Here is a 14,572-nt window from a genome sequence, read left to right on the forward strand (position 1 = left end):
CGTAAGCAACTGATTTTTTTGGACCCAAATAGAGATTTGCACACTTAATCCTAGAAAAGTTCATTTTTAATTTTGCTCGCCTTGCGGCCTGTCAAGATCTCTTTGTCAAGAACATGTTTCTACTATTTACCGTATTTGTTTGCTTCCTCCATTTTGTGTAATCTTCAAATTTATTTCTTCTGTATCTTTAAGCTGACCACTGGTTTAAAGCAACAATGAAAAGAAAACTTCCCCCAGTTTGACTTCCATCCATTCGATGGATGAGTTCATGAACTCACCCTTCATGAGTTCTCCTAATTGCTCTTGAATCCACTTCATTATTTCTCCATTTGGTCCACATAGATATTGAGAGGTGTTTTACCAATCTTGCTGAAACTTAGATATGTTGACGGAGTTGCCTTGCAGCCTTCTACCAAAAGAAATGCATTCTTGATCCATCTACTGGCATTGACTTATTGTCTAAGTACCGAACACAGTGGGAGGTACAACGATATACGTGCCACAGCTGAAGCCCATGAGAAGCTTATGTGGCAGACTGAGCAAACAGAAGTACCATTCGAGGTCCTGCAGGTCTGACTAGTGCAGAGACTAGAACAGATCAATAGAGCAAGGGAGGTCTTGGAGTCACATGACTCTTGAGCTAGAAGAGACATTAGGAATCATGTAGGTCTGACTTTATTTTCTAAGGAGGAAACAAATCCATAGCTATTAAGGAACCTGCTCAAAATCATCCATCTTGTATGATAGATCTGGGTCTATTGGACCCATATTCAATGTACTTTTACTGTACCCTCCTGCCCTGGCTGCCATTTCCAATTTACCTCTCAACACATGTGTGTCTTACAACAGGATTAAAATTACATGTAAAAGTAAGCTTCAGATTTTAACTCATGGAAAAAAATTTTTATGACTATAGAATAAGAGATGCTTAATGTTCAGTTAACCAATATTAATGTTCAATTAACCAAACATTGTCATTGAATTTGGGCTCCAATTTTCTCCTGTAAGAAACCTGAAAAGATGTGCCAACTAATATCTGGAAAAGACATATCTTATAAAGGACTGCTATCCAAAAGAGATACAGATCCCTTAAAACTCAACAGTAGGAGGGCGCCTGGGTGGCTCAGTGGGTTAAGCCGCTGCCTTCAGCTCAGGTCATGATCTCAGGGTCCTGGGATCCCGAGTCCCGCATCGGGCTCTCTGCTCGGCAGGGAGCCTGCTTCCTTCTCTCTCTGCCTGCCTCTCAGTGTACTTGTAATTTCTCTATCAAATAAATAAATAAAATCTTAAAAAAAAAAAAACCTCAACAGTAGGAAAATAAATGACCCAATTAAGAAATGGGCCAAAGACTTGAATGGACACCTCACCAGAAAAGATAGACAGATGGCAAATAAGCATATGAAAACATTTTCCACATCACAAGTCACTAGGGGGAAAGAACCAACCAAGGAAGCTAATCAGTTAACAAAAAATAGTACTGTACATGCCTCCCATGATGCTCTCTGCTAATCTCAGAACTATTTGAAAGGAAGCTCTGTACGCGCGGCACCCCACTCTCCACTCCTCCCCATTCTCTGGGAAGGCTCCCCCAAATTGTCTACTACTTTGTTTTCTTTCTTTCTTTCTTTCTCTTTTTTAACTCAATGTGTTCTTTTTGTTGTTGTTTTGTTGTTTGTTTGTTTTAAAGATTTCATTCATTTATTTGACAGAGAGAGACATAGTGAGAGAGGGAACACAGGCAGAGAGAGAGGGAGAAGCAGGCTTCCTGCTGAGCAGAGAGCCCGACGTGGGGCTCGATCCCAGGAGCCTGGAATCATGACCCAAGCCAAAGACAGATGCTCAACCACCGAGCCACCCAGGCGCCCCCTTTCTTTCTTTTCTTTTTTTTTTTTTTTTAAAGATTTTATTTATTTATTTGACAGAGAGAAATCACAAGTAGATGGAGAGGCAGGCAGAGAGAGAGAGAGAGGGAAGCAGGCTCCCTGCTGAGCAGAGAGCCCGATGCGGGACTCGATCCCAGGACCCCGAGATCATGACCTGAGCCGAAGGCAGTGGCTTAACCCACTGAGCCACCCAGGCGCCCCCCCCCTTTCTTTTTTTAAAAGATTTTTATTTTTACGTAATCTCTACAGTCAAAGTGGGGCTCGAACTCACAACTCCAAGATTAAGAATGCTACATTAACTGAGTTAGCCTGGTGCTCCTAGTCATTCCTTCCTTCCTTCCTTCCTTCCTTCCTACCACTTTTCAATTTTAATTCATCGCTTAGACTGTAATCAAGTTAGCAACAGATGAAAACCATATTTCATTCTGCTCCTTTTGGAGAAATATGGGAATGGTGTTGATAATTAAGACATAGGCGTTACCTTCAACTTAGGAAAAAATAAATAAACATCTTGAAGGGAAAAAAAGAAGAGGTCGTGGTGTGATGCTAAATGTAAAAATAAACTAGATACATGGAAAAACAAGGTAATCAAGAGCTAAATACTAGATTTGCTTATCTGCAAACTCTAACACAATGAATCTTTTAAGAAATCTAAGAAACACCCCCCTACAATATTAGAAAGAGAATAACTCACCTAAAGAATATAAACAAATCAAATGACTGTGTGTGTGTGTGTATAAAATAAATATAAAAACCTCCATGAAATTATTTTTCTAAAAAGCATTAACTAAAAGGAGAAATCTTGAAAGAATGGGTATCTGTGGAAGTAACAGGAGATGTTACAGAACCTTCCCTGGAAGGGACCCTGACAAGGGGTTCACTACCAACTTCACCCAGACTGCCTTCCACACATTAAACAACTGATAATTTCTGTGGTGTGTAAAACTTTCCAGGGCACAGACACATGAGGAACTTCCTAATTTCTAGGCCCTCATTCCAAATCTTATCAAGATAGTGAAAAGAATTTAAAAATTGGAGACCCCAAAAACAAAGAAAAAGACTAACCTCTTAAAAAAAAAAAGATTTATTTATTGAGAGAGAGCGTGAGCAGTAGCAGATGAGGAGGGGCACAGGGAGAGAGAATCTCAAGCAGACTCTGCACTGAGCATGGAGCACAACCTGGGGCTTGATCTCATGACCCTGAGATCACAACCTGAGCCAAAACCAAAAGTCGAACATTCAACTGACTGTGCCACCCAGGTGCCCCATGACTAACCTCTTCTGAATGAACAAAGTAGCAAGTGGAATTTACTAATATGTTAAGAGAGGAATGTACCACAATCTAGTTGAGTTATCCCCCCAATATAGGAAGCTTCCACATAAGAAAATGAATCAAAATAGCAGGTTAATTTTTAAACATGACCCTCAACTGGTTAACTTCAAAACTTTATGCGGGACTAGAAATCCATTTCTCTAAAATAGTGAAGCGTATCTATTCCAAAGGACTAATTAACTTTATATTAGATGTATGGAAAATGTTTTTGAAAATACTAAATTAATAACTTTTATTTCCCCTTTGAATCTTATTCCTTTGGCACCTTTCCATCCTAAATCAGCAGGCAGATATTTGACCTCCATAGCTGGGCATAAAAACTTTTCAAAGTCTTTTTCCCCCTCTCCTTTTGGTTTAATAGGAACCTAGCCTGGATGACTATTCCCCTAGTTCTCCCACAGAATGACAATGGGCCTTGAACCTGACGCTCTGTGGTGGGGGGCCAGGATAGGCGGTTGGGTGTGTGGTCTGGGGCAAGGATATGACAGAGGGGAAGCAAAAGCTTAGCGTCTCGAGCTCAAGGGTGTGGAAGGGAGAGGAAAGAGGGCAGAGGGGAGATAGTTTGAAAGAATCAAGAGAGAGATACCTGCTCCAACCTCTTCTCTTTGGGTGTCTTTAAAGGCTGGGATAAATGAAGCAAGGATTAGGTAGTATGAGCAAACTCCAGAGACTCTTGTTTTATACACGGGGGGCAGTCACCTGCAGATGGTGCAGGGGGGGAGGGAGGGGGAGCGCCTTGGCCTAGCATCATCCCATAGAGGGGAGGATCTCTTCTCTGGGCTCCTTCCTTAGGGGATGGTCTGAAAGGATGGGAGAGGATTGGAGAATCAGTGATCCTGCCGGGGACTCCTTGTGGGAAGGAGACCGGGGACGGCAGTAGAGCTGAAAGAACATGGTGGAGTGGAATTCAGACGTTCTATAGGTCGATAGGTTTACAGATTGGGTCCCCACACTCTGCCTGAGCCACCAAAGAGACCAGCCACAGCTCTCACCTGCCAATGCTCGCAAGGTTGGCTTCACCAGGCAATGAGGGGCACCTCATGAGAGATTAGTGAGGATCTGAAGACTCCACACACATCTGAGGACTTCTTTTCCACCAGCAGGAGACACAGGCAGCCGCCCGCAAGATCGGGGGTTATGTGCTCTTCGGGGTAGCAATGTATCTCAGCAGTGCAGTGAGGTAGATCATAGTATCCACGGAACCATGTCCTTAGGCTCATGATCTGAATATTTGTCTTGTTATCAAAGCTAAACTTCAAAACAAAAAGCTGAAGGTAAAAGAGAATATTTGATCCCTAGGACACCAACTTTCTAAGTTTTGAAAAGATGAGATAAATTCGAGAGGAAATAATTGGAAAATCCCCATAAGCAGTCTAAGAGCTTCTGCCTGATAATGTAAAAGTAAAATGTGGAGCTTTAAAAAATAGTCTTCAGAGTGTAATACATAAAGGATCCTTCCTTGACAAAATAAAGAAAATCTATCTCTAATGCATGCAACATCCGTAACATTGTGAGCAGTGCTAAGATGTTAGTTATTTCCATTACAATAAAGAAAGCCTGTGGATGCTGGCTTTTATTATTATTTGCCATTGTTTTAAAATTGTGGGTAACACAATAAAACATGAAATTAAAATAAAAGATGTAGTGACTACACATGAAAAGATGAAACTATTGTTACTTATGATGTGATACTCCTCAAGACCCCGAGAGAATTCAGCAGAAAATCCTTCAGAGGGTGGCTCCCAAATTTATCCACAAATTGGAATCATTAGGCAATGTCAAAAAGTCCTGGTGTTCAAACTTCACCACAGAGACTGGAATTTAGCTGATTGGGGTTGGGCTTGGGCTTTGGAATTTTTAAAGATCTCCAGATGATACCTTTTTTTTTTTCTTTTCCTAATATACGAACAAGTTTGGTAATGGTTGCTTTATAATTAATATGTGAGCCCAATAAATTGGTTGCATTGAAGAGAAGTATACAAGAACAAATAGATTTCTTATCCTAGAAATGATTAGAAAACAGCACAGAAAAAAAGGATCCCTTTTATAATAGCAACAAACACCTAGGATGCCTTGATAACGGTCTTAGCAAGAAAAGTGTGCTATTTTTGCAAAATAAATTATAGCATTATATTGGGAGAAATCAAGTAGCCTTGAATAAATGGAGAGATGTAGTGTACTCTCACATTAATTGATAGATAAATTGAAGTTTCTAGGAGGATAAGAAGAAGAAGTATTAACACATGTAATCCCAAGAAAGTAATTTTACTGGTTTTTCAAAAGTTTTAAAACACTGAAAATTTAAAACACACACACACACACACACACACACACATTGAAAAGTAACAGTGGCGAATATTTGCCTTCCTAGGTGCTAAAGTGGGTTTATAAATGGTCTAATTCTAGTCCAAGAATAAGAAGATTCATAAACAGAATAAATAGTTCAGAAAAAGACCCTGGGATATTTGGGAGTTTATATAAGTTAAAGACAATAGATCAGTGGAGAAAGGAAGTACCATTTAAAAGTCAAGCCTTAAAAATGATGAACTATTTGAAAACTTTTTTATGTTGAATTTTCACTCTAACTCAAAATGAATGTTTAATAAACTGAAGGGTTGAATAAAAAATAAAGTTAAAAAAAGAAGAAAATATAGATAAATAATTTTTTATATATGGTTGGGAGAAAAATCCAAAAATAATAGAAAAAAACTCATCTAAAAATCAGAAATAATTTATTACATAAAAATTCAAAAATCATTATGTAGAAAGAAAGAAAACTAAAAGGCAAGCAAACTGGAAGAAAACCTTTCCAACAAATGACAAAGGATTAATATCCTTATTTCATAAACCATTCTCAAAAGAAAAAATTGAAGTTACAAAACAAAAATGATCAAAAGTCATAAACAACACTCTTAAAAATACATACAAATCATTAAAATATTTTCAGCCTCACTAATAGCCAACAAACACAGATTCAAACAATGAGCTACCATCCTTTATTAAATTGGCAAGATTAGAAAAACAATGTACTCACCACAGGGAAGGTTTTATGGGATAGCTGGGCAAACCCTAATGAGACTGTAAATTGACATTTATCTTTCTGGAGAGTAAACTGGCAATATATACCCAGGATCTTAAAATGTTTCTTTTCTCTAACACATTATCCTACTTGTAAAACTCTACCCTTTGGGGGTATCTGGGTGGTTCAGTGGGTTAAGCCGCTGCCTTCGGCTCAGGTCATGATCTCAGAGTCCTGGGATTGAGTCCCACATCAGGCTCTCTGCTCAGCAGGGAGCCTGCTTCCCTCTCACTCTCTCTGCCTGCCTCTCTGCCTACTTGTGATCTCTGTCAAATAAATCAATAAAATCTTAAAAAAACAGAACTCTACCCTTTGCAAATAGGATAGGAAAAATTGGGAAAAAAGGACTTTCTTCCAAGAATAGTCTGAAAGACATTATTGGTATAGAAAAGAAACTGGGATCAGCCTAAATTTCCTGCACCAGAGAAGCAATCATATGTCCCTATGGTGTCATAGCATGCAACACACCCAATACTTGCTACCAAATAAAAATACTTTCTAACACATATATCAACTTTACTAAAACTCAAGTAGTGATTGGTAGTGGAGTTTTTGCCTATTTTAAATTATTTTTAATACAAATACCTGTTTTTACCACCAATAGCTGTTAGATTTACTTACTTATTATTTATTTATTTATTCAAAGAGTTTATTCATTAATTTATTTGAGAGAGAGAAAGAGAGAGCTTGTGGGGGGTGGTGGGCAGCAGGTGAGGGAGAATCTCAAGCAGCATTTGCACTGAGTGTGGAGCCCCTCATGGGACTTGAACTTACAAATCTGAGATCATGATCTGAGCCAATATCAAGAGTCCAACACTTAACTGAGCCACCCTGGTGTCCCAAGTGTTACTTTCATAATCAGGAATAAAAAGAAGAAAAGGGAAAAAATTTAAAAAGGGGACCAGTGACCACTACTGTGGGAAACCCCTATCTATCAAAGCATCAGAATCAATAGATTAATAGGAAAAAGACAAAATAATTTACATAAAAGGAAGTTAGTGTGGTATGTATTAAAAGTTGTTCATATTCAAGTTCACTGGTAATAAAAGAAATGCAAATTAAGTTAAGGCACCAATTTACGACTAAGTTTAAATTAAAAACATAAAATACTTTCCAGTGTTAAACAGGTTAGAGGGAAATTAATTCCCCTCTAAAAAGCTGGAGCAGTGTCAATTCCAGGTCTATGAAAGCAATTTGGTTCCGTACATCAAGAGGGGTAATAACGTTTATATCTTTTGAAAGCTCAACTTCCGTATTGGGATATGCTACTAAGGAAATTATTCCAAAGGACAAAGAAAGATAGAGCCATTCACGTCAATTTTACTTAGAATATTAAATTAGAATCTGTAGTAAAGAACAGGAGACATCATGACACATCAACACAATGAGCTGTTGAGATGCTATAACAATAAAGGAAAATCTGTGGTTACTATCCTTGAGTGGGGACTAGATGCAGAAGGTAAACCTGTATGCAGACTGACTATGACATTTAAAAATAGCCAGAAAAAAATAGAAAGGAGCAAGAAGAATAAAAATGTGTTAAGGTGGTAAAACTATATGGAATTTTCTTTTTGTAATTTAACTTAATCTCAATATGACCTTGTTTTTTCAACAATGCACAAAAATCAGCGAGAGAAAGTATTAGGGGGGATGAAGGGGAAAAATTATTTATGTACTAATTACCTGTGCATTTAAGCATGATGATGGGGATCTTCTTTTATATACACCTGTAAAGGAGGTATTACCCTCATTTCCCTGGAGATGTAAACAGCAGCCTTAAGAGGCAAATGACTTGTTTGAAATGACACATTCAAAATCTGGAATGAAGATTTAATCCTGCCCCTGACTCTGCTATGCCACCTGACTCTAAGCATGGGTACACTACTGGCAATTAACTTTCATGTGTCACAGACCAATTTGAGTATGATGAAAATTATGAACCCTCTTCCTTAGAAAAACTCAAGTGAGTCCACACAAATTTGCATATTCAGCAGGTAGATACCTCAGAAAGTGGGTAGTGTCATCAAACACCATGGTTTATGGTTATTCTGGAAAAACTGTTAAAAGAGCCACCTTGCATTCTCAAAATTGTTCCAGTTCAGACTATAAATTATACAACCATATCATACATACATACATACATATATGTGTCTATGATACATATGTATATATATACATATATACATATATATCTCCTAGCTTTAATGATAGGCCAAACGTATTCCTTTTTTCTCCTTTCCCCAATCATTGGTTTGCCCTTAAATGTCACCACTGGTGTAACTTCTTTAATTAAACAACCAAAACAAGGAGTTTTCTCCACCTACACAGTGTGGTCAGGACACTGGTCCCCCTGGGCCTGACAACTACCATTAAGTCACACCTCATCTTGTACCATGTAAGTAGCCTTTACCTGGGGAGGTTGAAAGTAGACATCTTAAAGGAAGAGGAAGAACGGGGTCTCTTCCTGTACAGCCCCTGGTCAGGACTCACTAGCTGCCCACAGATGACACCCTGAATACCTGGGTGGGGGTTAGGAGAAGGTGAGTTCTAGATTGACAGGGTGAGCAATATGGCGCTGGGACAAGTTCAGCCACCAGAAGATAACATTTTTACAGATATCCCAATCATGGTAATGGCCACACTTGGCCAGCCTTTAAAGTTGTCTCTTTAAGATAAAGATATTCAAGCAAACACTAAAGCTAGGGCCACAGTCCATTGAAGTGGGAAGGCGACTGCAACATCAAAGAGAGAGCTGGTTCCCAGAGAGCCAGCACTGAGCATCCTCATGGTTGCTGGGTGGGAGGCAGGCAGACCCAACATTTCCCCTCAGCAAGGAGTCCCTCAGGACGTGTGGCTGCTGAGATTCCCACAAAGGAGCAAGGCAGATAAGCATCTTGTGCCCCACAACTCTCTTCTCAGATAGAGGGATATGTTAAATCCCAGTGGCAGCGGCAGAGAACAAGGGCTTCAAGAGATCTGTTGGGCCAGACCAACACCATTTGTCCACCTCAGACAAAGTTGAAGAAACGGATTAGATACTGGCTCCAGAGGAACTGTGTTAGTCACTGGGAGGCTGGTCTCAAGGTGTGTTGCTGAGAAGGGCTTGTCCTCAGAGCCAAAAGGAAATGGGGGGAAACTGTGAAGGATACTACTGAGAAGCACTGTCCCCAGTATGGATGGAGGAGATCTTAATGGACAGGAACACGGCGATGAAAGGCTCCTACTTTTCTCTGACTTACTTTGTCCAAAGTAAGTGTTCTTACCCAGGGGGCCTTGGGCTCAGATGAGAAAAAAAATGCATTCTTATTTTCCTTAACTTCTCTTAAAAGTTATCATTTTCTCTCATTATGATCATGAGTCCCACAGCACTCAGAGCAACGCGATTGAGTGTCACCAATCAACATCCTAGGTATTTCCACACCACATGACAGTTGCAAATATTTCTTAATCTCATTTATGTTCCTTAATTTTTGGAAATTACAGTAGTTGTGAGATCTGCCACTAGATCTTGTCTGTTTGTTTTGAACACATTAAGTAAGCACATATAATACTATATCACGAATCTGTTTTTTCAGATTTAAAACATTTTAATAATTGCATTTCAGTATATTACATTTCCTTTGTCATGTTATAGCTTATTTTATATGTTTAAGAATGCTATTCTGAGATGGAGTCTATGGGTTTTGCCACATTGCCAAGGGTTTTGTGGCATAATAAATAGAACTCCCTGGAAAATAAAACTATCAGCCTACTTAGCTTTTATCTTAAGTTTCTCTTGTAGATATTACACAATATTTCCGTTGTGAATTGGTAAATAATTGTGGGAAAATGAGCCATTTCTTGTAGGACAGTGTTCAATAGATGGTCTCTGGAGAACTTATTTGGCAATATTCTATTTTCATTTGAAGAGCTGTTCTTACTCTGAGAACTCCTTTCCTTGCTACAATGTGACTTCTTATACTTTTCAAGATGTGGCTTATGTTTCATATCTGTACAATGGCTGTAGATCTTAAAGCCCCCAAGAAATATGATGCTTCCACTTCTACCATGGGCTTAATCAACATCTTAGATTTTGCAGTAATGATTTTTTCCCACTTTGCTCCATCTATACCACTTCTGCAGATAGAAATAGGTGCTGCATGAGTATTGCTTATATTTTGGAAATGGTTGCTCAAGATGACAGGCAAATAGGTTGGAGAGGGGCAAGATGGCAGAGGAGTAGGAGACCTAGATTTTGTCAGGACCCATGAATCCAGCAAGATAGTTACCAAACCATTCTGAACACCTATAGACTCAACAGGAGATCAAAGAGAAGAATAGCAGCAGTTCTAGGAACAGAAAAGCGACCACTTTCAGGAAGATAGGACATGGAGAGAAGTGAATCCAATGTGATATATGGGAAGATAGACCACGGCAGCGGGGTGTGGGGGGAGTAGGCCAACTCCTGGGAAGCGGTAGAGCAGCAGAGCACAAAATTAGAACTTTCAAAAGTCTGCTCCACTGAGGGACGTCCCCCCAGAGGCTAAGCAGGGGGTGGAGTCCTTGGGGGGGCAGTGTGGTCTCGGACCATTCAGGGTTACAGAAAGACTGGGGATGCCTGAGTGTGGCAGACCTCCCAGGTGATCAGAGTGGGGAAGCTGGCAGCAAAGACAGAGCCAAGGAGTGGGCTTTCAGCTGGGGGTTACCTTAAACCATGATCCCCGGCACACCCAGGCCACTGCTTTTCAAGCAGGGACCCAAAAAGCAGCAGATCCTGGGAGACTCACCTTCCTTGGAGGAGTAGGCACGGGAGTGTGCTGCAGGAATCTGCTGGGTTTGGAAGACTCCAAATGGGGCTGTGCACCTGAGATAGAAATGCTCAGTCACAGGCTGGGTGAGCTCAGAGTACAGCTGGAGACCAGAGAAATGGGAGGGACTGACTGCTTTTCTCTGAGGCTGCACTGAAGACGGGGCCCCTGAGCTCTTAGTTCCTATGAGGCTGGAGATTGGGAGGCCACCATTTTTGTTCCCGTCCTCCAAAGATGCACGGAAAGCATTTAGGGAGCAAAAGTTCCTGGGAGCAAACCTAAGCAGATTACTTAGCCTGGCCCCTGGCAAGGGCGGTGATCCCACCTTGTGCAAAGACATTTGAGAATCACAGCAACAGGCCCCTCCCCCAGAAGATCAACAAGAACATCCAGCCAAGACCAAGTTCACCAATCAAGGAGAACTGCAAAACTTCAGAATTAGGGGAATATGGCACATAGAATTCACGGCTTTTCTCCCATGATTCTTTAGTCTTTCAAAGTTAAATTTTTTTCAATTTTATTTTTTTCTTATTCTATTTTTTAAAGTTTTTCCTCTTTCTTATTGTAAACTGTTTTATCTTATCAATGCCTTTTTAGAAATCTTTTAAAATTTTCATTGTTATAGTCATATTCTATCCCTTCATTGTACTTAACCTTATTTATTGTATACATAAAAGTAAAACTTACAAGTCTCAGTGACAAAGAGAAAATCTTGAAAGAAGCTCAGGGCAAGAGATATGTCACATAAAATAGTAGAAATATTAGATTGGCAGCAGATCTATCCACAGAGACCTGATAGGCCGAAAGGACTTGCATGATTCAGAGCACTAAAAGAGAAAAATATGCAGCCAAGAATACTATATCCAGCTAAGCTGTCATTGAAAATAAAAGGAGAGACAAAAAGCTTCCAAGACAAACAAAAACTAAAAGAATTTGCCAACATCAAACCAGTCCTATAGGAAATATTGAAAAGGGTTCTCTAAGCAAAGAGAGAGCCTAAAAGTAACAGATCGGAATGGAACAGAGACAATATATAGTAACAGTCACCTTACAGGCAATACAATGGCACTAATCTGATATCTTTCAATAGTTACCCTGAATGTAAAGGGGCTAAATGCCCCAATCAAAAGACACAGGGTATTAGAATGAATTAAAAACAAGACCCATCAATATGCTGTCTGCAAGAAACATATTTTAGACCCAAAGACACCTCCAGATTTAAAGTGATGGGGTGGAAAACAATTTACCATGCTAATGGACATCAAAAGAAAGCTGGCGTGGCAATCCTTACATCAAATAAAAATTTTAAGCCAAAGATGATAATAAGATGAGGGGGGACACTATATTATATTTAAAGCATCTGTCCAACAAGAAGATCTAACAATCTTAAATACATATGTCCCTAACATGGGAGCAGCCAATATATAAACCAATTACTAACAAAATGAAAGAAACACATAGACAATATTACAATAATAGTAGGGGACTCTAACAGCCCCCTCACTGAAATAGACACATCATCTAAGCAAAAGATCAACAAGGAAATAAAGGCTTTAAATGACACACTGGACCAGACAAACATCACAGATATATTCAGAACATTCTATCCCAAAGCAACAGAATACACATCTTCTCAAGTACACATGGAACATTCTCCAGAATGGATCACATCCTGAGTCACGAATCAGGTCTCAACTGGTACTAAAAGACTGGGATCATTCCCTGATTATTTTCTGACCACAATGCTTTGAAACTAGAATTCAACCACAAGAGGAAGGTTGGAAAGAACTCAAATACATGGAGGTTAAAGAACATCCTACTAGAGAATGAATGGGTCAACCAGAAAATTAAAGAAGAATTTAAAAAATTCATGGAAACAAATGAAAATGAAAGCACAGCTGTTCAAAATCCTTGGGACACAGCCAAGGCGGTCCTGAGAGGAAAGTATATAGCAATACAAGCCGTTCTCAAGAAACAAGAAAGTTTCAAGTACACAACCTAACCCTACATCTAAAGAAGCTGAAGAAAGAACAGTAAACAAAGCCTAAACCAGCAGGAGAAGAGAAATAATAAAGATCAGAGCAGAAATCAATGAAATAGAAATCAAAAGAATGGTAGAACAAATCAATGAAACTAGGAGCTGGTTCTTTTAAAAAATTAATAAGAATGATAACCCCCTGGCCAGACTTATCAAAAAGAAAAGAGAAAGGACCCATATTCATAAAATCATGAATGAAACAGGAGTGATCACAACCAACAGAAAGAAATACAAACAATTATAAGAACATATGAGCAACTATACACCACCAAATTTGACAATCTGGAAGAAATTCCTAAAGACATATAAACTACCAAAATTGAATTAGGAAGAAATAGAAAACCTGAACAGACCCATAACCAGTAAGGAGATTGAGGCAGTCGTTTAAAATCTCCCAACAAACAGGAGCCCAGGGCCAGATGGCTTCCCAGAATTCCCAGATGGAATTCTACCAAACATTTAAAGAAGAATTAATACCTACTCTCCTGAAACTGTTCCAAAAAATAGAAATGGAAGGAAAACCTCCCAACTCATTTTATGAGGCTAGCATTACCTTGATCCCAAAACCACACCAAGGCCCCATCGAAAAGGAGAATTACAGACCAATATACCTGTTTAACATGGATGAAAAATTCTCACTAAAATATTAGCCAATAGGATCCAACAGTACATTAAGAGGATTATTCACCACAACAAAGTGGGATTTATTCCTGGGCTACAAGGTTGGTTTGACTTCCACAAATCAATCATTGTGATACAATACATTAATAAAAGGAAGAACAAGAACCATACAATACTCTCAATAGATGCTGAAAAAGCATTTGACAAAGTACAGCATCCTCTGTTGATCAAAACTCTTCACAGTGTAGGGATAGAGGGTACATACTTCAATATCATAAAAGCCATCTATGAAAAACTCACAGCATATATCATTCTCAATGGGGAAAGACCCTGAGCTTTTCTGATAAGGTCAGGAATCTTACAGGGCTGTCCACTATCACTACTCCTATTCAACATAGTACTGGAAGTCCTAGCCTCAACAAGCAGACAACAAAAAGAAATAAAAGGCATCTGAATTGGCAAATATGAAGTCAAGCTCTCACTCTTTGCAGATGTTATGATACTTTATGTGGAAAACTCAAAGACTCCATTCCAAATCTGCTGGAACTCATACAGGAATTCAGTGAAGTGTCAGGATATAAAATCAATGCATAGAAATCAGTTGCATTTCTATATACCAACAACAAGACAGAAGAAAGAGAAATTAAGGAGTCAATTTCATTTATCATTGCACCCAAAACCATAAGATACCCAGGAATAAACCTAACCAAAGAGGCAAAGAATCTGTACTCATAAAACTATAGAATACTCATGAAAGAAATTGAGGAAGACACAAAGAAATGGAAAAACGTTCCTTGCTCATGTATTGGAAGAACAAGTATTGTGAAAATG

Source organism: Mustela nigripes, chromosome 13, assembly GCF_022355385.1.
Source record: "Mustela nigripes isolate SB6536 chromosome 13, MUSNIG.SB6536, whole genome shotgun sequence".
Classification (NCBI taxonomy): Eukaryota; Metazoa; Chordata; class Mammalia; order Carnivora; family Mustelidae; genus Mustela; species Mustela nigripes.